Here is a 24,660-nt window from a genome sequence, read left to right as displayed (position 1 = left end):
AGATTTACACCATCTTTTACTACGGCTGGTGGCACGATACTAAGTGCATTAGACAACATCAGGATACCTTTATTGTCTTTCCATTTAACAAGACTCGTTAGACTATCACATCTAGTAAACTGTTCAGATTCAAATTGTTATTTTTGAAGACTACAAGTGCTTGTAATTTGTTCATCCTTACTGTACCCGCTCCATACACTCCAATTTTATTTAATTCTTCCATTAATCTTACAGAATTGAAATATCTGTCAAAAAATATATGACTTCCTTTCGGTAAAGTGTTTCCAAAATGTAATATGACAGAGGATCCAAGGCCACAACTCTTAAATTTTGCGAACGCAGATGTGTTGCCTTGGTATATTTCGAAGTCCGTCACAATTTCTGTCGAAGTAGTCATTACAAAATGGTTCAAACCCACAGGCCTAGGTTTGTTTTTGATGTACTGCTTTAGTTCACATTTGCCCAAAAATGGTATCATTTGTTCATCAGTTGAGTAATTTTCCTGTGGTCTTTCAATTCCCCTACATCTTTTTCTAACAAAATCTGTCATGGTTTTAACTTTCCACAATTTATTATTTTTCTGTTTTCGTGGGAGACCCTGTTTACATCTTCAACGTTAGTGCGGAGTGTAAAAAAACGATTTCTTGACATCGCAACAGCTACATCAAATTGTATTGCCAGTACATACGTACTCTTGGATTTTTGATGCATCCCATAACTAGATGCATTCCAAAAAACCTTTTTAATTGCCTCTTTTCTTCAGAAGTTACATATGGTTTTATTAGATTACCAATTTTGTGTATGTAGTATTGATTTTTATGTACTACGGCCAAATAAAAAGTGCTTGTAGTAAATATTTATCAACATATTCAAATGGCGATAATATTTCTCCAATAGCCTCATTTGCTTCATTTGACACATCCATTTGATGTAATGTTCTTTTCTCCACGTAAAACTTTGCTCCCTTTTATGAAATTTCTTTTTTTTATTTTCATGTTCTTTTGCGTTTGGATTTGAGGCATTACTTGTTGAAGCAATATTTGCATTTATCGAGTTATCATCATCAGAATCATTATCTTTGGATTCTTAAGTAGGGCATGTAGGCTCAAATGTAGGCTGCCACTCATCGTAGTCTTCATTTTCGTACTCAAAATCAGAATAAATATCATCCAAGAAGTCATAGAGTTCATCATTATTGGCTCGTATGTCGTCTTAGTTAATTTTGGAACTTGACCTGTAACAAAACGATTTAATTTGTTTACAGATATTTAGGTAAGCTACCTAGTCGTTGTGACCCAAACGTCACAATTGTGACATTCATCTAAGTCCGGTTCTGTGTGACCAGATCTGAAACTTGTTATATATATTTTTAATTGCGGTGTAATTAATAACCATTTTACAATAATTATATCCATATCAACACTAAAAATACACATTGAAAATTAAACAAAAGCAGTACTTATGTTTGGATGCCATGACAACAAATAAACCACTACTTTGAGAAACAAATTTTTCGTCGCATTTGCAAACTAACCAAACTTCCGCCGAAAAACGAAGGTAAGCGTTATAACACAATCTAACGATTCGGGTCTGAACCAAGTCCTAAATTATTTTGACCTTTATTTAGTAGTTTGTTATGACACTCACGATTGTGACTACAGGGTCTGTAAGGGATATGATACTTCAACCATTGTTTCTCAGTTAGGGGTGGAGCAAAAAAATTGTTTTTTGCGGCTAATGACAGCAAAAAATTAGCAATTAAATATCAACCGTCAACTATATCACAAAAATCATTTTTCAAGATTTTTCGTTGTTTTTTGGGGTGTTGTTTAGCTGTAAGGGAAGCAGGGGTGGTGTTGGGGTATGTTGCATATGCAGATCGACAGAAATAAATTAGCAAAAAAATATGCCGCGTAGTACGATTTTCTAGCTCTTTGGGTTCGCGAGATATGGCTATCGTTGATGTGACGTAATATTACGCTACATCAACCATTGTTTCTCGGTTAGGGGTGGAGCAAAAAAATTGTTTTTTGCGGCTAATGACAGCAAAAAATTAGCAATTAAATATCAACCGTCAACTATATCACAAAAATCATTTTTCAAGATTTTTCGTTGTTTTTTGGGGGTGTTGTTTAGCTGTAAGGGAAGCAGGGGTGGTTTTGGGGTATGTTGCATATTCAGATAGCAATAAATTAGCAAAAAAATATGCCGCGTCGTACGATTTTCTAGCTATTTAGGTTCGCGAGATATGGCTATCGATGATGTGACATAATATTAAGCTACATCAACCATTGTTTCTCGGTTAGGGGTGGAGCAAAAAAATTGTTTTTTGCGGCTAATGACAGCAAAAAATTAGCAATTAAATATCAACCGTCAACTATATCACAAAAATCATTTTTCAAGATTTTTCGTTGTTTTTTGGGGGTGTCGTTTAGCTGTAAGGGAAGCAGGGGTGGTTTTGGGGTATGTTGCATATTCAGATCGACAGCAATAAATTAGCAAAAAAATATGCCGCGTCGTACGATTTTCGAGCTCTTTAGGTTCGCGAGATATGGCTATCGTTGATGTGACGTAATATTACGCTACATCAACCATTGTTTCTCGGTTAGGGGTGGAGCAAAAAAATTGTTTTTTGCGGCTAATGGCAGCAAAAAATTAGCAATTAAATATCAACCGTCAACTATATCACAAAAATCATTTTTCAAGATTTTTCTTTGTTTTTTGGGGGTGTTGTTTAGCTGTAAGGGAAGCAGGGGTGGTGTTGGGGTATGTTGCATATGCAGATCGACAGCAATAAATTAGCAAAAAAATATGCCGCGTAGTACGATTTTCTAGCTCTTTAGGTTCGCGAGATATGGCTATCGTTGATGTGACGTAATATTACGCTACATCAACCATTGTTTCTCGGTTAGGGGTGGAGCAAAAAATTTGTTTTTGTGGTAATAAATTAGCAAAAAATTAGCAAAAAAATATGAAACTATTCCAAATATGGACTTATGAAATGGATGATCTGGCGTAATAGACGTATAATATATACCTACCTTGGCAACTTTGAAATTTTTAGATAAATGTCCGATTTAGGGTTAAAAATGGCCGATTTCGCAATTTTCAAAATTTTTAATCGCTTATATAACAAAAACTATTAACTTAAGAGAAAAATCACTAAAGACCTTTTCTGTTTGGAATGATTCAAAAAACCTAAAAAAATTGCTGTGATGCAAAAAAAATAATTTTAGGAAAAACCCCTAATCTTTCCCGTCGCCTGGCAAGGTCTAATGATCTTCAGAATCGCCTGTCATTGTACACATTTCTTCTTCTAAATGACTTACTCAAACACATACTTAAATTTAAACCTTACAGGAGAAAGTTTATTTTACCCCTAAACTATGCACTTTTCGATTCACCTGGTAGATACAAGTGCACGGCTGATGCCTGCCAGGTCATAATTTTTAGCCTTGGTGTGCTATGAATTATCACTAGAAAAATTTCTAGCCTTACAGGACGACCGTTAGTCGGAGGGTTCACTAGCTCTTAGACTATAAGGGCTGCAGAGCCAAGGATGATGATGATCTTAAAGTTCATTTTGCGTCATCTTATGCGGATATTTCTAGGAAAAATTTAAGATCTACCAAGCTACAAATATGATTTCTACGTCCTCCAAAATCTTGTCATTGGATAATTAAAAAAAAATACTGCTGGAAATAAAACATAACACTTACACCATTCAACGTCTTTTTAAACTGCATATCTGGTAGACTTACCTGTAACAAAAAAAACACTTATAAATAAAACAAGTAATAAAAAATATAATAAATAAAATATCACTCACATACTAAACCAAAAGAAAAAGAATGTCAAAAATGTTGTATCAATATTGCTTCAATATGAAAGCCGGAAGTATGGTGAAATTTTCAATTTTTATTATTTTAAATGAAAGTACATAACTTCAAATATACTCTCTGAAAATTTCAGATTGATCAGAGCAAAATTACGGAAAATACAGCATGTTGAATACCCTAACTTCGACTCAATTTACAGCAACTTCGCGCCGGCGCGCTTTGGCGTAGTGAGAAACGTTCAACAGTTGTTCCCTTCCTCTTTTGTAAATTACTCCGCGATTCAAAAACATATTCTGGTGACTTTACGATTTGACAGACAAAATTAGCGGAATCCGTTAATCCGTTCAAAAATGATTTTGGCATAATTTTTGGCCGTGCAAAACTATTGTGGTTAAGTTGATTCTGGAAGATTCTGTTTCTCTATTGTAGATATCACTTTAGATTCATCAAGTCGCAAATTGCTTTGATACTGTTATATTCAACGCATTTTTAGGTTGTTTCGAATTTATATACTAGCGATTTTAGCTTGTTTAAAATAGCCGTAAATAAATTTCGAGGGTTTACGTAATCCGCAATATTATTCTTGAATTTGGGGATTATAAACCTTTTCCCGTTCAAGTTGGGATAACGGGGAGAAAAGTAAACGAGCTTATCTTCGTTACGAAAGAAGCAATAAATCTAGGAAAGTTAAATAGCTTTTGTTACGAATATCTACCCCGTGCTCGAAGTTTATCAGAATAATAAAATTGCATTTTCAACATGTACGTTTTTGGAATTTAAGTGAGAAAGTCAATCATTCCCTTCTTTTCTATATGTATCTTTTTGTCTTTTACATAAAAGTTTCGGAACTCTTATCTAAATCTGAAATGAGGCACTCAGAGCAACAGTGGCCTAACCCCAAAAATGAAGTTTTGAGATAAATGTTATCTTTGCATTCGTATTTACATTATGCTTATGGGATGGCACTACAAATTATGCCAAATATAGTGTTAGGTTGTGTAGACCCTTGTTAATTCGAACATTTAATGTTACTGCTTTTATTGATATATTAATCAAAAATGTTCAATTTGTGGGTTAGGCCACTGTTGCTGAGCGCTTCAAATTACCTTATATATGTTACCGGCCAAACCCGATTTCAGGACAAACTAGTTTGGCCTAGGCCAAACTAGTTTGTCCTAAGCGCGTTAGGATAAACTAGTATGGCCTAGGCCAAACTAGTTTATCCTGAAATAAAGACGCGCACTTTAGGCCAAACTAGGCCAAACTAGTTTATCCTGATATAATAAAGACTCACATTTCAGGAAAAAATTAGTACGGCCTAGTCTAAACCAATTTAGCCAAGTCGAAAGTAATTTAGCGAACATGTAAGGGCTTTTACATGCGGGGAATTCCCAAATCACGTCCCAACAGGGATGGCAAAAAAAGTATACATCTATATATTGTATCATATGATACATCGAATGAAGATATTGGTGCTTGCTATAAATCAATAATTTCTTGTATAATTAAATAATATAAAAAATATTAAATAAAAAGAGGAGGTTTTCTCCAAAAATTAAAAGAAAAGGTACACTTACGAATAAACACGAGTACGAATTAATATTTTTTCACCAATTTTTAAAAAATGTGAAAACGTTGAATTATTCACGACCGTCTGTCCGTTCGTTCGTCTGCCTGTCTGTCCGTGAACTCAACTCCTCCGTCATTATACCAGGTAGAATGACAAATGAGGTGTAAAATGAAAGCTTATAATCCAAGGATGGTACTAAAGGTGAAAAATTTGACCTAGGCTGTCTGTCCGTCCGACCGCGAATATAACTCAATATTATTGTTTGTTTGTTACGAATAATTATAATTTTAATAAAAATGATTATCTTTTCAAGAACAAGGTATTTTATTCCATTTATTATTTATATTAAGCCGTACTAGTTCGCTGAATTACTTTCTGCTGCTTGGTTTTTCCCATTATGAGTTTGCCGTTTTCGTCTTTCATAGCACTCTATTCTCCCAGTCGCCATCTCCGAGGTCTCTATCTATCATAGCATTTCCTATATGAGTTTTCCATCACACACCAGGTCCTCCTTTCCGTCTTCCTCTCCGCGGATCCCAGTCCAGTAATCTTTTCGGCCACCTGTGCTCCGGCATTCTTTGTACATGCCCGTACCATTTCAGGGCTCTACTTTTACTACCACAACTTTTTTGTAATTGAGCATTCTACTTCTATTCTGTTTCATATTTCCTCTGTTCTTATTCTATCCTACCTGGTAATTTGTAGACTCCTTCTCATAAACTCCAATTCAACTGTTCTTATTTTATTTCGTATTATTGTTGTCACTGGCCATTCTTCCGCTCTTGTAGGGTAATATTCAGCACTAGGGCCTGAAAAATTATTTTTTGTTTTCTTTAGAGTGTTCTTCCATATCACTCCAAGGAGTGCTTTCGTGGCTTGTTTTCCTCGTACTATTTTCATTTCTATATCTTTCATACAAGTGCCAGTTCGGTTTATCATTTACCCTAAATATTTAAAAGTCTTAGAACTCTTAATAGTGTCTTCTAAACTTACGTTTAAATCAGCAACCAATCTGTCATCAATTACTTTCGACTAGGCTAAATTAGTTTAGCCTAATATAAAAACACACACATCAGATAAACTAGTTTGTCCTGAAGTGTGCGTCTTTATATCAGGATAAACTAGTTTGGCCTAGGACAAACTAGTTTATTCTAACGCGCTTAGGACAAACTAGTTTGGCCTGAAATCGGGTTTGGCCGGTAACATATATATTATTTGAAAATCTTCTGTTTTCTCCTTTTTGAATTTGATTTTCTTATTTTTTCATATTTTGTATATTATACAGAGTGTTTCATTAAGAATAGTCCATATCGTAACTGGAGAAACCTTAGCACAAAAAAGAAGATTTAACCCAAAACACTTCAATAAAATATTCTTCCTTACCGAGATACAGAGTGTTTTATTACAAATATTCTAAAATGATTTTAGCCCACTGTTTTAACACCCTTTACTATTTTTTGTTCAAACTTGACAAACAGTTTACACATGTTAGGATACTCTAACTAGTGTTAAAAGATAGTTTTCCGCTGTTACCAGAGGTGTGCTGTAGGGATATATACTTCATTTTCGCCCCTTTTTCCCCTCACAGTCTACGCCACTGTCGTATATCATTTCAGCATGTTGTTTCGATTCCTTGTTACTTTTTACATAAATATCATACTTTTGTCTCATTGCGATAGAGTAAGTAGTTTTCAAGTTATTTGCGTTTAAAGATAATGGATTCCATAAGACTATGTATTTTAAACTACATTCCATAAGATATACGTGTTTAAAATAAATAATCTTATTGAATCCATTACATTAAAACGCAAATAACTTGAAAACTACTTACTCTATCGCATTGAGACAAAAGGATGATATTTACGTAAAAAGTAACGAAGAATCAAAAAGCATGCTGAAATTATTATTACGACAAGGGCATAGATTGTAAAGGGGAAAAGGGGCGAAAATGAAGTATATATCCCTACAGCACGCCTCTGGTAACAGCGGAAAACTATCTTTTAACACTAGTTAAAGTATCCTAATATGTGTAAACTGTTTGTCAAGTTTGAACAAAAATATTGAAGAGTGTTAAAACAGTGGGCTAAAATCATTTTAGAATATTTGTAAAAAAAACACTCGTGTATCTCGGTAAGGAAGAATATTTTATTTTAAGTGTTTTGGGTTACATCTTCGTATTTTGTGCTAAGGTTTCTCCAGTTACGATATGGACAATTCTTAATGAAACACCCTGTATATTATATTATTGCATTGAATGTTTCATTATAGGTATTTTATTCTTTTCATGTACGTTTTTCTTTTTTTTTTGTATTTTTTTAAATACTTAATTTTATTTTATTAATTTTATTGATTTTAAAGCTCGAGTTTTTAAAGCTGTAAAACTAGCTTGTTACTGAATCCGTAAATACTTATTTTGTGTATATAGCCATTTTACTTCTTATTTTGATTGTTTGGTTTAACATAATATCAATAATGCGAATTAGTGTAATATTTCAAAAATGTATGTTCGTAAACACCACATCGCTCCCTCAGTGCAAGACTGTAGTAAGTCAAAATAAGTAAGTTTCGAGATAAAGACGATTTTGTTTATTTTCGTGCTAATATCGGTGAAATTAGACACAAGTTTTAAGAAAAATGAACATTTGATTATGATTTTGCATGCTTTTTAGCCTATATTACATTAACCAAAAATAGAAATTTAAATAAAATAATATTAATGCAAAAAAAATTAGCAATTTCAAAGTTACAACACTTTTGCACGGAAAAAATTGTTAATCAATACACATTTAGTATTAGAATTTCAAAGTTACAACAGTTTTGCACGGAGAAAATTGTAAAAAGTGTAGACACATTTACTTTTACAGTAAAACCTGTGTTACCGGCCACCTGCCAACATCGGCCACCTGTACTAACGGCCAGTTTAAAAATTCCCCAAACCAATTATGTACATCTAGAGTACAAAAACTTTCAATACCGGCCCCCTTTCTATATCGGCCAATAGTTCTTTCATTTTTAGTGGCCGTTGCTGACAGGTTTTATCGTAGTTGTCTCTTCTCGTACATCATCTTGTGCCAAAATATTTTTATAAAAACTATAGTGGGCTTCTGGTATCATACCCGAATGGGATAAGTATACCAAATCTTTCTTTTTGGCCATTTGAACTTTTGGCTGTTCTTTGGTAAGTTTTCTGAGAATAGATATTTTTGACCTCTCAGTATTGTCAATACACAAGTTTTAAGATAACTGTTTTTCCTTTCATGAGAAAAAATACTTTTTGGTCGTAAATAATTAGTCTGGTTTTAATCCAATCTAACAAATAGATGGTCAAACGACATCGCACACATCTTATGGAAAATAAATACAGTAGAACCCCGTAAATCCGAACCCCGCGAATCCGAACTTTCGGCAAATCCGAACCAACGGAAAGTGAAAAAAATTTAAAAATTCAAGACAAAAACTTAAAAACATGTTTATTATGCAGAGTAAAGCCAGAAAATTAGACAATGTAGGATTACTAGGACTTTGACATTTAAAATGTCTTAAAAATAAATATTATACTTTAATATATAGGTTTATAAAGTGTTTATAAAGGTTAAACACAAACTTACTTTGGTTCTCTCGTAGTCAACTTGAGTCCAAAAATATTGTCCTCACTCTTGCGAGAACGTTTGGCTACTCATAATCACAATGAAAGCTTTGAAATACTAGTTAAGGCTAACTTTCGGATAATCCGAACTTTTCGGAATCCGAACACGCTGTCCCCCCAATTAGTTCGGATTTGCGGGGTTCTACTGTATAATATCACACAAAGGACATAAAATTTACATGAATAGATTGGTCTCGAAAATCTTTGTTTATTGTCTCAGCCGTTAATGGATGGAAATTAAACACCACAGATATATATATTAAAATAACAAATATCTTACTTGTTTCATTGCTTGTTATCGAATCCGTTGCAATGTTCCGTGCAAAGCTGTTGTAACTCTGTTACATTAGAGTTACAACAGTTTTGCACGGAACTTATGTTCAAAAACGCAAAATAGTTAAACTGTTGATGTAATATTTAGCCCATTAAGCATTTGAAAGTTACTTAAGTTTTACAGGGGATAGATATGTATGTTTACAATCGAATTCCATGATTACTTCTTTTTCATAAAATTTTGAGTTACTGCAGTCTTGCACTGAGGGTGCGACATGTTCAAGTATCAGGTTCTATTGATCTTCACTAATAATTTAGATGTAATGGCATATTAGGTGAAGTTTAAAAAAGTGATGGATGCGCCAATGAAAATGGTTGATGCTATCTTGAAAATGGTGCATACGCGAATAAAAATGGTGGATGATGCTCTGTTTTCTACTAAATGTTGATTCAGGCATAGCCAGTGATATGTTAATGAAACAGAAAATATCCTTAAATATTCCAGAAGGAAATAAACATGTTTGGGAGAAGCCCTCTTCAGTTTACTAGTTCTCGCCCAAAAATGCTACGGCCAACAGAAAGGTATATTGATATGCTTTATAGCAGCGGTTCTCAATCTTTTTTGGTGATGGAACCCTTTTGGAAAGCAAAATACTTAACGGAACCCTACAATAAAACAATAGTTTTTAAAAGTGTATTTTTTATTAATAAGCATAATCAAATTCCAATGTAACAGTTACTTATTACTTACTTACATAACAAGTATAATAATAGAATATATTAAAATAAAAAAATAACGTTGTGTCTAACGAATGGGAGGTATGAAACTGTTTTTTATTTTTTATCAATTGGTTGATATCAGGTTTGATAGATGACATTAATTTGAAGTCTCATATCAGGTTCGGCGTCCAGTCTATTGCGGTATTTTGTTTTCGTGGCTGCATATATGTTGAGAATCCTGTTTCGCATAAATATGTTGTTGGGAACGGGAGGAGAATATTCAGAGCCATTTTGGCAATCGTTTTAAACAATGACTCCATAAATGTGTCTCATGACATTTCTAAAAGAGATTCGTATATCTCGTTTGACATATTTTCGGACTTTTGTAAGTTGGGTTTATGAATCCATGAATTCAGTTTCATTTTTGTGTTCTGTTCTTCGGAAAAATACATCAAAAGATGCACGCATGGAAGTGAGATATTTGATCAATTCTTCAAATACATCATCTTGGAACATTTCTATATTTCTCTTTCTGACGCAAATAATTAAAAAATCTAATTTTATTTTGAACGCAGTTATTTTGATACAGGCCTGGAACACTGTTGTCTGGTTACCTTGCAATGATAAATTTAAATCGTTCAGTTTTTGAAAGATATCCGCCATAAAAGACAGTCGGAACAACCAAGTTTTATCATACAAACGGTCTTTCAAATTGAAATAAGTATCTGAGAGAAACATTTGTAACTCGGCTCTAAGTTCAAATAGCCTTGTTAAAGTTTTACCCCGAGACAGCCATCGCACTTCTGTATGGAGCAATAGTGTTTTATATTTGCTGCCATAATCTTCACACAATAATGAGAACAATCGGAAATATGGTCGTGATTTGATAAAATTAATTCTTTTTACTGCTTCATCCATAACTAATTTTCGATTTGACGGCATTTGCTTTATCGCAAGTGCTTGTCTATGCAGGATATAATGGCTGGAGCTATAATAATTAGGAGCTTTATTTTTTATTCGTGACACTAATCCTGCTGTTTTACCTGTCATCGCCTTGGCCCCATCTGTACAAATGTCAATGCAATCGTTCCAACTGAGATTATTTTCCTCAAAAAACATAATTATTTTATTAAAAATTTCCTCTCCGGTTGTGTTTGTGGACAACGGTGAACACATAAGCATGTCTTCATCAAAAGAACTTTCATATGGATATCTCACGACAACCAGCAAGATAGCTAGACCAGCGACATCAGCAGACTCATCTATTTGCAAGGTGAATCGTGTTTTTTGTAGACGTGTAACTAGGTAGTTCTTGTTTGACGTAGCTGGCCAGATCATTAATACGCCGTGAAACAGTATCGTTCGATAGCGGTACAGTAGAAAGATGCTGTGCAGATTTTTCATCGAGCATACATTTTGTTATGTCTAACACACATGGTTTTATTAAATTCTCAGCGATATTTTGCGCTTCACCTGCTTGTGCAATGCGATAGCTAACTAAATATGATGCCTCTGTGGCCTTTTCATTGAAAGTTTTGGTTAAATGCATTATAGTTTTTTGACTTTCCAATAACTGTTCTTTTTTACGTATAAAAAATTCTTTATTCTTGTTTTTAGACTCGGGGTGTACAGTTTCTAAATGTCGGCGCAACTTAGCAGGTGCCATTGGAACTATTAGGAAACAGTTTACTACATAAAATGCAGATAAGTGAGCCGTTGGAATCAACAAATCCGAAACTGTGTCATCATACTTCCTATTTTTCGCCTTTGAAACCGCGGAACTTGACGTCGTTGCATAATCGTCTTCACCGGTAATTGCTGTATACTCCGCGCGTACTGCTTTCGAACATTCGGCTTCGGTAGAAGATGTTGTTGCATCACGTTTAACGCCTTTAAGCCAACGTTCCATTCTTCTTTATTAAAAACCACAAAATAACGTACGATCACAAACAACAAAAGTACAAAACTGATACAATCAGAATACAGCAGTAGAAAAATAAACACTTTTTTCTAGCAGGTAGGTACTCATCGCTTCGAACCCTAATTGTCGACTGACTACTGACAGTACTGACTAAGGACTAAGTCACCAAAGAATACCCCAACCAACCAAGTTGGTTGGGGTATTCTTTGGTCACACTAAGTCGTGTATCGGCGGTGAAATTGTATGGGGGTAAGGCTAGTAAAATTGTATGAGGCAACAGGAGGCAACTAAGTTCGTTCTGTGGTTCGACCACGCCTCGTGAATCGTGCTATACCGCGTCAGAAAAGTCGAACAAAGAGAGGTGTCTTGAATTATTTTTCTAAATTCTCGCGGAACCCCTACAGGGGTATCGCGGAACCCTAGGGTTCCGCGGAACACACTTTGAGTATCGCTGCTTTATAGAATTCGAAAAAGCACTTGATATAGTAGACACCACCTAATATTAGAACGTTTGCAAGAAGTCGGTTTGGAAAAGACATCAAATTACTAAAAAACTTGTACTGGAACCAAAACATCAGAGTTAGGATCGAGGGTTCCATATCCGCAGAAGTAGGAATTAGGAAAGGAGTTAGAAAAGGATGTGTTATGTCGCCCCTGCTGTTTCATATGTACTCCAAGTTTCTATTTAAAGAGTTTACTGGTAGATTTCAAGGATCGAGTCAAGGTGAATGGCGTAAATATCAACAGCACCAAATACGCCGATAATACGGTGTAGATTGCAGATTCCGACTTGGGTCTACAACGACTCATCAACAAGACTAACTCGACTTGTGAGCAATTTGGTATGAAAATAAACATTAATAATAAAACCAAAGTGATGTCAATCCGAAAATCCCAAAACGTGCCTCAACCTTGCACAATAAATGGGCACATTTTAGAACAGATCAATAGATTTAAGTACCCGAGATGTTGGATCTATAGTAGCCTAAATCCTGATCTAGAAATAAAATCGAAAATAAAACAGGACAACTCTTTCGAAAAAATAAAAAAACTGCTTTGTGATTCTCGAAAAAAACTCGAAATGGATCTACCAGAGAATCCTCAAAACTTCATGGACATCGCATACCTCCAGTATCGATTTAGCATTCGAAGCGAACAGTTCGTTTTTGCGTGTGTGATCGGTGAAAATTAGTTTTGGTGAGTCGGTAATTAATAAAATGGAAGTCAATACCATTGGCAAAGGACATCCACCCGATCGGGGAGGGACGATAAATATTAATAATATGGAACTGGATCAGGAGGAAAAACAAACACAAATAAGTCAAAATGCAAGTTCACAGGTACAAAAGGTAGCAAAAACACAATCAAATAACTTTTTTCCAGTTTATCAGGTAAGCGATAACAATAATTCTAATGAAAACCAGTTGCTAATTAAACCTATTAAAAATAAATATACACAAGGAGACCAAGGACCGTATTTTGTCTATTTACAAAACCGAAACGGGCACATTGGCCGTCTACATCGAATCGCCACCGCGCGTCTTGTGCTTTCTGCAGAACCTACGGTAAGAGATAATATAGTTCACATCAGCGTTATTGGTAGAAATAAAGTTAGAATTGAATGTAATTCATATAAAAGCGCAAATATTTTAATTGATAGTAAAAATTTATTAGAAAAAGATTATGACATATACATTCCTAATTTTATGGTACAAAAAAGTGGAGTAATTAAAGGGGTCGATAAAGGTATCTCAGAAAACGAATTAAAGGACATTATTGTTTGTAAATATGGTAATTTTAAGGTATTAAGTGTAAAAAGAATGAAAAGAAAATCAAACAACGAGCTGATAGAGACGGGTACGATAGTGGTGACTTTTAGAGGACAAATGATACCAAAAGAAGTTATCATTGAGAGAATGATATATCAAGTCGAAACCTATATACCGAGAGTAATACAATGCCTAAATTGTTTAAGGTATGGCCACGTCACTGGTCAATGTAGAGGGAAAAAAAGATGTGGACAATGTGGACAGGAGCATGAATCTGAAGCATGTGAGTTAACAGAGCCTACTTGTTTATTCTGTTTTGGAAAACACTCAGCACTGGACCGAGCAAAATGTCCTGAGTTTGAGAAACAAAAGGCTATCAAATATCTTATGGTAAACGAAAATATGGCATTTGAAGAAGCAAAATTAAAATACAGTAATAGTTATACCTCAGCCTTAAAAACATCAAATGCAGGAAATAGATATACAATAACAACAAAAAGAAAATGGAGCGAAGCCACTCAAAATAAATCGGTTTACCCATATTCGGAAGAACATGAAAATATTTTAAACAATCCTAGCACCTCTGCGTACCCGCCTCTACCAATTCCTAAGAATATTCCAATGTATCACAAACAGGTAACACAAAATAACCAAACAACAAACAAAAACCTTAGTGAAAATATATTAACAATTTTTAAAAATATATTAGGTAAAAAACTTTTGCCGACAGAAAATAAACAAATTATGGAAGAATTTAAAGATAGTCTAGAAAAAATTTTAAATGGATCTAACAAGTAAAAAAATCTTACAGTGGAATTCACGATCGATAATACACAATAAGGGACATTTCGAAAAATATATATTTGAAAATAAATTTTTGGCTATATTATTGAGTGAAACTTGGTTGAAACCAAACACAAACATAAATTTTTCTCGATATAATATATTTCGCGAAGATAGACCGCAAGGTTTTGGAGGGGTCGCAATATTATTAAATAAAAACATAAATTTTCAGAATAACTTAGATTTTTATAAAATAAATAATGTAATGTGTGTTGCAGTACAAGTCATTTTAAATCAAAATATTTTAAATCTATATTCTCTATATGCAAAACCTAAACTAGGTATATCGAAAAATGAGTGGGTCAGGTTCTTTAATAGTTTAAACAAACCATTTTTAGTGGGGGGAGACTTCAATTGCCATAATAAAATATGGGGATGTGATGAAACTGATCGCGAAGGGATAAATCTTTTTGAAGCTATGGAAGAATGTGGACTTAATTTCTTAAATGACGGTTCGGAAACATTAATTCGGAGGTCCATGAATAAAAATAAGTCAGCTATAGATCTAACAATTTGCTCAAGAGATATCTATTATAAATGCTCTTGGCACACAGAAAATATGAGTCTGGGTTCAGACCATTATCCAGTAGTTATCGAATTTGCACATGATAGTAATGTAAATACCTGTTTTGATAATAATGATATAATTAGAAATAGAATTAAATGGGATATTAAAAAAGCGGATTGGACAGTTTTCTCTTACTTGTTAAGCAATAAACAAAAAGACAATATAGGACAAAATACAGAACAAGAATATCAAATGTTTTATGATTCTATAAATGATGCTAGTAAAATTAGCATTCCAGAGAAGAGAAAAGTGACCAATGCAAAATTTAATAAACCATGGTGGAATAATGAATGTAGGGAGGCTATTAGACTACAAAAAGAGGCCTTTTTACAATTTAAAAGAATATCTAATCACGAAAATTACTTAAAATATCAGCAAGCAGACGCATATAAAAAAAGAATTATTTTAAATAGTAAAAGAGCCTCATGGAAAAATGTATGTAATAGTTTGAACAAAAATACACCGATAGGTAAAATATGGAGTGAGATTAGAAAATTAAAAAACGCCTATAATCCATCTAAAAATCCAATAGTTGAAAATGAATGGATCGAACTATTCTTTAACAAAATTGCCAGACCTTGGGTCCTAGAGGAAGAAATTACATGTACAACGAACAGTACAATCACTGAAGACAGTAAATTTCTAACAGAATTATTTAATTTGGAAGAGCTTAAAAATTGTTTAAAAAACAATAACAACTCAGCTCCAGGAAAGGACAGTATTCACTATAGTATGCTATATAATTTGCCTATCCAAAGAAAAATACAACTACTAAATATAATAAACCGCATATGGACAAGCATGGAAGTTCCAAACTCATGGAAAGAATATATTATAGTCCCAATTCTCAAGCAATACAAACCCGCAAATTGTCCTGATTCATACAGAGGCATTTCGCTATCGTCATGTATCTTGAAAACATTGGAGAGAATGATTAAACAAAGATTAGAATTTTGGCTGGAGAAAAATTCTCGACTCTCTCCAACACAATTTGGATTCCGAAAATCATGTTCAACAATGGAAAACTTATCACACTTGGTACTAGATGTTTACAACTCATTTTCTACTAATAAGTCAGTTGTAGCTACATTTATAGACGTCGAAAATGCATATGACAATGTTAATCTGGTAAGCCTGTATCACCAAATGAAGAAAATAGGAATCCCAGATATACTATGCTGGAGAATTTATAAACTTTACAGTAATAGAATCTTGTATATCCAAATTGGGAATAAACTATTAGGTCCCAGAATATCAAACATTGGGATACCTCAAGGAAGTATTCTAAGCCCAATATTATATGCTATTTATACTTCGGATATAGGTAAAAGCATATCAAATAGTACCCAAGGTAAAATATTACAGTTTGCAGATGACATATGTATTTACGTAGACCAAAACGAGATAGAAAAGGGCTGCAAAATAATAAATAAAGTATACAGTTGTTTACTTGAAGAATTGTATCACTTAAATTTAACAATATCTTTAAATAAAACACAAATTTGCATATTCTCCAGAAAGCAAAAACTTCCCGAACTAGTAAAAATACAAAACGTCCAGTTCAAAGTTCAACCTAAAATTAAGTATTTGGGGATGATATTAGATAGAAAACTGAGCTGGAAAGACCATATTGAATACATTGTGACAAGAGCTGAAAAAGGTTATAATGCATTACGAGCAGTAAGTCACATAACTTGGGGAGCAGATGCCAATATTTCATTAATAATGTACAGATCATACATAAGATCTATTTTAGATTATGGATGCATATTTTATAATCAGGCAGCCAAAACTCATCTTAAAAAAGTAGACGTGTTATCAAATAAATGCCTTCGATTATCTATCGGAGCTCTCATAAGCACCCCATTGTCAAATTTAAGTATAGAGTGTAATGAACCACCACTATACCTAAGAAGAAAAACTTTATGCGAAAAGTTTATACTTAAAAGTATTGCTAAAGAGAGTTTAATAGGGGATAAGTGTCAAAAACTTTTTATACATGACCTAACGAGTGAATACTGGAAGAAAAAACCTTCTTTACTACTTGCTGAAACATATAACAGCTTGCGCCAATTTAAAAATAAATTATACACATCAAAAATATCACCCACATTTCAAATATATCTAAATAGCACTCCTAATATACAGCCAATTTACATGAAAGATTATTCGAACTTTCCAGCGAATTTAAGGAACTCTATGTTTAATGCAGATATAGAAACACTATGCCCACAGTATTACCAAATTTATACAGATGCCTCAAAGATTAACTCTAAAGTTGCTGCTGCCATATGGGACCCTAAAACACAGTACAAAGAAGGAATAGGACTGGATGAAGATACCACGGTATTTACAGGCGAACTAATAGCAATATTGAAAGCAATGCAATACATAGCCACGATCAACAATAACAACAATAGATTCGTAATACTGACAGATAGCAAAAGTGCTCTAAGTAAATTGGAAAAGTGGACAGGACATAACAATCATATTATTATAGAAATAATAAGAAACTTTATCGAACTCAAAGCCAAAGGCAAAGAAATATCTTTCTGCTGGATAAAAGCTCATTGCAATTTAAAACACAATGAAATTGTAGACAAACTAGCAAAGAGTGCTACAGAACTAGAAACTAACTGTGAATATAAGCTAACACTAAATGACGCATATGCTTATATTAATAACAACAAAATGAATAACTGGAAAGAATGGTATACCAACTCCAAAAAGGGACTGTATTATAAAAGTATTCAAACATATATTCCATCTAAAGGCTGGTTTAGTGATTATCAAGGCAACAAGGTCCTCATATCATATATATGTAGACTTAGGTTTGGTCACTCCTTAGTTCCAGAACATAAATATAAAATAGGATTGTCTGACACAAACTGTTGTGAATGTGGAGAATTAGGATCCGCAGAACATATGATATTAGATTGCAAACTAAAAGAAAAAGAAGTAGAACATTTTATAAATCAAATTCATACTAAACAACACATAAGAAAACCTTTTAGTTTACAAACACTGATTGCTACAAAAGATAAAAGTATCTACGAGATCCTAATTAAACACATTAATAATATAAAACTAAAATTGTGAAATTATATATATAAGTTACCTTTGTTTACCCCATTTGTTGACCCTCCTTTCCGTGGTCTGGTCTTGTTTGATTTTGCTCTGAAAGACCCCTGAGCTCTTATGTATCCCAGTTAATAATCCTTAGGTTAGGAAAAAAAGAAAAAAAAACACATAATAAATAAATAAAAAAAATAAAAAAAAAAATATATAAATAAATTACAAAAAAAAAAAAAATAAATTAAAATAATTAAAAAAAAAAGAAAAAAAAGAAAAAAAAATAATAATAAAAAAAATATGTGTGTATATATATATAAAATAAAAAAAAATGAAAGAAGCTATCATTAAAATAATAAGTACTTATATTTGTAAATCATTATTATCAAATAGGTCATTCATATTCAAAAATATAATGAGAGTATAACAGATATCTCATAAGATTTAGTTAGTAAACAAATTTGGTTCGGCTAATGGATTAAGTCCACAGTCAAGAAATCCGATAGCACACACACACACATCGCATACCTCAAACGAAGAAGTGCTGCATAGAATAGGCAAGGCAAGAGAACTGTTCAACAAAGTAAAAGTTAGAAAAACATCATACCAGGCCACATACTGAGAAATAGTATGTGTACATAAGTGTCTACACAATAGAGAGATATCGCAAAGGCAAACGTTAATAGCGTGTCAAGACGTAAATAACGGAAACGGTCTATTTCAACACAGGCATCAACCAAGGTTCATAGATAGGGAGTAGGTTGTCTCGTAACTATGTGGGCGGAAGTGATGGGGGGAATGCCTACGTCACTCGTACGATAAAGTCAAATTTGACAGTTGTTTGTGGTTATATTTCCCTATGTTTTTGTAGAATGTTCTTATAATATTGTTTATTTGTTTAATATTTTGTTGAGTTTTTAATAGGCTATTGATTATGTTCAAAATAAGAGAGCTAAAAGGAACTACAACGTTAACGGGATTTTATTGTCTCATATGGTCAATGAACCTTTAAATTTGATAAAATCATAGAGTGCTACTAATTAGTCCCTAGGCACAGGGTGAATTAGGGTGAGTTCTATGCACTTTTGGTACAAACACGTCTACAGGTAAATTGTGTCAGGTTAAATTTACTATCGAAATATCACATCTTAAAGTCAAAAATATTTTTTTTTTGCAAAAATATAGTCAAAATAAAAGCAAGAAAAAAACACGGGAGACAGCAATTTTGTTTTTCCCCATAACTTTTTTCTACAGAGATATAGGTATAGTTATTGCCGTAGCAAAAAAAAATCTCCATCCCTCCTCTTTAAAATGACGTTTGGTAAAAGTCTCTGGAATCTAAAGTTTCCGAAATATTATTTTTTAAAGTTTGCCGCTCACAGCATTTTTGGGTCATTTTCCCCATTATTTCGCAAACATTGTTCTGTAACTTTAAATCTGTTAACTGTAAATCACACATTTAGTAGAAAAAGAAGTTAATTACCTTTAAAACGGTCTATTGTATAAGGTTGTACGACTATTGTTAAGCGAGTTATGCTTTTCAAGGTTTTATACTTTTAATGATTTTTGATATTTTTTATGATTATTTATTTAATTTCTCATTATGACTTTTTTCTTGTACATTTAGGTAAATACATTGTGAAATAACAAAAAAAGCTTATTTTCTTTACTTTAAAATGGTGTATTGCACAAAATTCTAGGACTATTTTTAAACAAGATATCCGTAGAATACCCAAGGGTATCCATAATTTGAAAAAAATTTTAAAATTTTTTATTTGTTTCAATTAGAAGAATATAGTTACATATTGTAACATAATTGTTAATTCCAAATAACTTTTCTTAATAACACTTTTCGATATTTTGAAATATAAAGGTACTTTACTCCTGAGCGAAATTCATATTTTTTAACATACCTCGTAAAGTATTGATAAAATTTGATATCTGATGATTGCATCTTAGGTTTTAGACTATGCAGAGCATTATATAAAGAATAACTTTTTTTCGTAAAGTTAATAATAAAAAAAGTTTTCCATATGATTCCAACTTAGTGGGACCTATTGCATGTGTACATATATGTCACACTTTGAAAAAGCATATCTAGCTTGAAAATGATCCTACAGTTTTTTTCAATACAACACTGTAAATTAAAGAAAATAAGCTTTCTTTTTTATTACAAAATGTATATACCTGAATATCCAATAAAAAAAGTTACAATGAGAAATTTAAAAATAATCGTAAAATATATCAAAAATTATTAAAAGAATAAAATTTTGAAAAACCATATTTTACTTAAAAATAGTCCTATAATCTTCTACAATAGACCATCTTAAAGACTATTGACGTTTCTTCCTGTTTAATATAACATTGCATATACCTAAATCTGCGTAGAAAACAGTTACAGAAAAATGTTTGCAAAATAACAAGGAAAATGGGCCAAAATCGCTGTGAATGGCGAAATTTGGAAAATCGTATTTTGGAAACTATAAATCTTAGAGATTTCTACCAAACGTCATTTTAAAGAGGAAGGATGGAAGTATTTTTTCTGTAGAGTAATGCCCATACCTATATCTGCGTGGAAAAAAGTTATGGGGCAAAAAACAAAATTGCTACCTTTCGTGTTTTTTTCTTGCTTTTCTTTTGAATATATTTTTGTAAAAAACATATTTTCGACCTTCAGATATGATATTTCGATAGTAAATTTAACCTGGAACAAATTTTCTGTAGACGTGTTGTAACGTGGTAGTTCTTTTGGGATGACAGACTCAGTAAAACACAGGTTGAAAATAAAGCAAATCTATCAATTCTAAATTATATACAAAATAAGTCAAAATAATAATTCCGTTTTCTATTCCGTCCCAGCGAAGTCCTCCCCCGGATAGGCGTCTGTAACAGAAGAACAAAATTAACAGCGATATTCAAGTATATATTTATCGGGGGCTCGCTCACTACGCTTGCCTCCGTTGAAATACGAGTCGCAAATTACCTCACTTCGGTACACCTTGCGTCTCGAGTTGGCCTGCCTAAGTTTGCGACTCAGGTCGGCCTGCCTCGCTCACTTCGCTTGGCTGGTTATGGAGCCCAGAACGGTCGTTCAGGACTGCTTGATTTCTGCTTGAGACCTTCTTAAATATCCGTGTGCCGGTGTTGTCTCGGAGAGGTGGAACTCGGTGGGGGCATCTGCGCGAATTGAGAGAATCGCTCGGTTCCCAGTGTCGAGGCGTGTTCAGCATATCGGCATATCATTACAGTGTTTGTACCAAAAGTGCAAAGAACTCACCGTAATTCGCCCTGTGCCTAGGGACTAATTCACCCCTTTCTCAAAAACGCACCCCTTTAAATGGTAGCACTTCGCGGTATTTTATATTTAGAGGTCCATTGACTATATGAAACAATAAAACCCCGTTAACATTGTATGTAGTTCCTTTCTAAAATACGTAATCAATAGCCTATAAGTATGTATATGAGGACAATATTACTATAAATACGTATTTTGGGTACTATACAAAGACAATAATGACTTGTGAAGTGTGTTTTCGTAGATGTGATATAAAGGTTAGTTTAACAAATATAATATAGTATATTAAGTATGGAGAACGGTAAGGGTTTTATACCGATCGAAGACAATTGTTTGGAGGAGGAGCGGAGTGACGACTCCAATTATTGTCTGAGATCGGTTACCCTTAACGTTCGACATGCTTATAACGTTTTTTGCACGATTGATACCATTATAAATTATAAAATTAAACATTTTCGTCATATTGACTAGTTTCATTCATTTTATCAAGATAGATACTTTGGTTGTTAGGTAGTAACTAGGGTGCATAACAACAATAGAGAATTGAGTTTTTATTTAGTTGTCAATAATTTTAAGTACAATTTTGATTATTATAAATTAAAATATGAGCGAAAGTGAATTTGAAGAAATTGAACGGGCTTGGGAAGAAGCTTGCCCAAACAAGTGGGATTTCATTAAATAATTTAACAAATTGTACCATAAGTTTCAATATTAATAAATAATTCGTTAGTTTTCTTTATGCTTTCAAAAAATAAATTAAAATTAAGAGATTTTTTAACTCGACGGTAAGTGAATTACTTACCGTCGAGTTGGAGTACTTACCGTCGAGTCGGATTACTTACCGTCGAGTTGCTAGTAAATGTCACCTACTGACGTAAAATATGTCACGGTAAACAGTCAAAAATGATCAATCGTGCAAAAATGTAGTTTTGTATGTTATAATAATGAAATATTTTTTAGATGAGTGGCGGTAACATTTGTATCATAGCTATAATATGTAAAAGCAACTCCAAAATTCCTGAACCAGATGGAAACAAGATGATGTTTTTCACATTGCTCAAATACCTTAACATTATCAAACAATGGGTAAAGAAATGTTGCCATAAAGATAAATGGGCCTCTGAACATAAGAAAATACTTCCAAACACTTCCTTGTGTCTGATCATGTTAATATTATGTTGTGTGTTTTGTATTTTACCTAATAATAAATTATTTATATTATTAGTTTTTGTGTTGTTGCATACCTCTAGAAATGATAAAAATGCTGCACATTCCAGGAAAAACATAATAGGTTACTACCTAGATATTAGTATTTTTGCTTTTAAACTTTTTCTTGTATTTTTTTGGGGTTTTGTGCGAATTAAACTGTTTTCTCCATTTAAAACACACAAAATATGTGTTAAATCAATTCTAGTTTTTTGTCAAGAGGCTGTTGATTTTTAGGGGAAAAATTGATATAATTTCCAATATAAGAACCACTTAATATATCTATACCCTAGACAATCCCAAAGTATATTGCAAAATCAAGTTTTTCAACCTTTTATTAGCACTGAAACATGACGATTTTAAAATTGTCGTACGGATGACGTATTCCCGACTTTACGAGCATTTGAAAGCGAATATATTTCACAGTTTTTAGTTTATAAAATTTGTATTCTATAAATTATTTTTGTTTCATCCCAAATGTCAAATTATCGTTAACGTTATTACCGTCTCTTATTTCGACCTAAATAGCGGGAGACGTTATACGGTATTAGTGTAACATTCACTCACCGCTTGCGCACATGTCAAAATAGCGTATTTCGCTATTAACGTACGATAAAAATGCATTTGCGATATCTGTCTATTATGGTGCTAGTAAATCGGAATTATAATTTAGTTTGACACTACTAAGGCAGACATTTTTTATTTTTGTTTACAAACAGCACTAAATATCGTAACAAGTGAAAACTTAATTATTGAAAAAAAAATTCATACGTAATTTTATTTCATTGAAAGGAAAAGTTACAAGTACGAGTTTAATACCTTTTTACATAAAACTTTGTATTCCTGAAAGCGGTGATAAGCCGCTTCATAGCGTATGACTTGTTAATAATACGTTATCATGTGCTAAGTCTTAAAAAAGCAATATACCTGCTTGAAACGGGAGGAGATAAGGTGTTTGGAATGCAGCCAAAGTGCTTATGCAACCATAGAGGGTTAATGGTGCATTCACACGAAAAGGATACGTAAGCCGTTAACATACAATTTTTTACTTTTTCACACTTGTAATATACACAAGTTGTACGTCCTTGGGTACGTAAAATGGTAGTTTGAATTGAACAGTATTTTTTTAAATTATATAACGGAATATCTTTAGGCCCCTTATTGTGAATACATTCCGGTATTCTATCCTGCCATTCGTCATATCTGTACAGAAACATCGTTTTTTGTTTGTTCTTTCTTTTGTCAATAAATTTTTACTCTATGAGAGTAGTTAAGTTACAAATCAATTCATACACACATAGTATGCAATAATCTAAAATTTATATTTTTAATATGTACATCTAGTCTGAGCAGATTATATCGGAGAATAGGCCATTTTCGGGAAAAGTTATTTACCAGCTGGAATCGAATCTTATGATTGTATATATTAATAATATAGGTATGCAAAGTTCGCAGATAGTGTGCTACTTTTTTTATAAACAAAATGGCGCCCGAAAATCGTGTTTTTTTTCAATTTTTCTTCTATAACTCCAAAGATTTTAACTTTACACCAAAAACACCCAAATAAAAATTCACCGTAATTACATTCTGCATGGAGACGTGTTTTTCCCGATTTACTTTGACGAAAATTTTCCCCGGCAAATGCGGTTTTTTCCAACAAAATCTTTAATTTTCAACTAAAATTTTAGATAAGTAATTGTTTATTAATAATTAAATAACTTGGTAATATAAAATCACCTTTCGTATAGATAATAATTCCAGAAGCTGATGGAAATTAAATGAACAGTTTAGCAACAATTGAATTATTAATTAAAAATGTACGGTCGCTATAATAACCACAATAATAATGATACATAAGAATAACTATGATTTTTGTATAAAAATACACTGTACCTATCTAATGCACTTTACAGAATTGAAATTGGACTATTTAAGGGG

At 32.9% G+C, this 24,660-nt stretch overlaps 1 protein-coding gene and 1 long non-coding RNA gene across 6 annotated transcripts in view; both read right to left on the bottom strand.

The window, feature by feature from the left end:
- The window catches only part of LOC114332176 (syntaxin-1A), an 850,840-nt gene that overhangs the window by 318,160 nt on the left and 508,020 nt on the right, over nucleotides 1-24,660 (bottom strand). The window lies entirely within an intron of this gene.
- LOC114332175 (uncharacterized) lies at nucleotides 20,999-21,300 on the bottom strand. Its single transcript, XR_003652757.2, has 2 exons — nucleotides 21,205-21,300; nucleotides 20,999-21,104 (listed from the first exon to the last, which is right to left on the bottom strand). It is a non-coding gene; the product is annotated as an uncharacterized LOC114332175 (long non-coding RNA).

The sequence above is a fragment of the Diabrotica virgifera genome, chromosome 3, assembly GCF_917563875.1.
Source record: "Diabrotica virgifera virgifera chromosome 3, PGI_DIABVI_V3a".
NCBI lineage: Eukaryota > Metazoa > Arthropoda > Insecta > Coleoptera > Chrysomelidae > Diabrotica > Diabrotica virgifera.
This window is presented reverse-complemented; position numbering and strand designations above follow the sequence as displayed.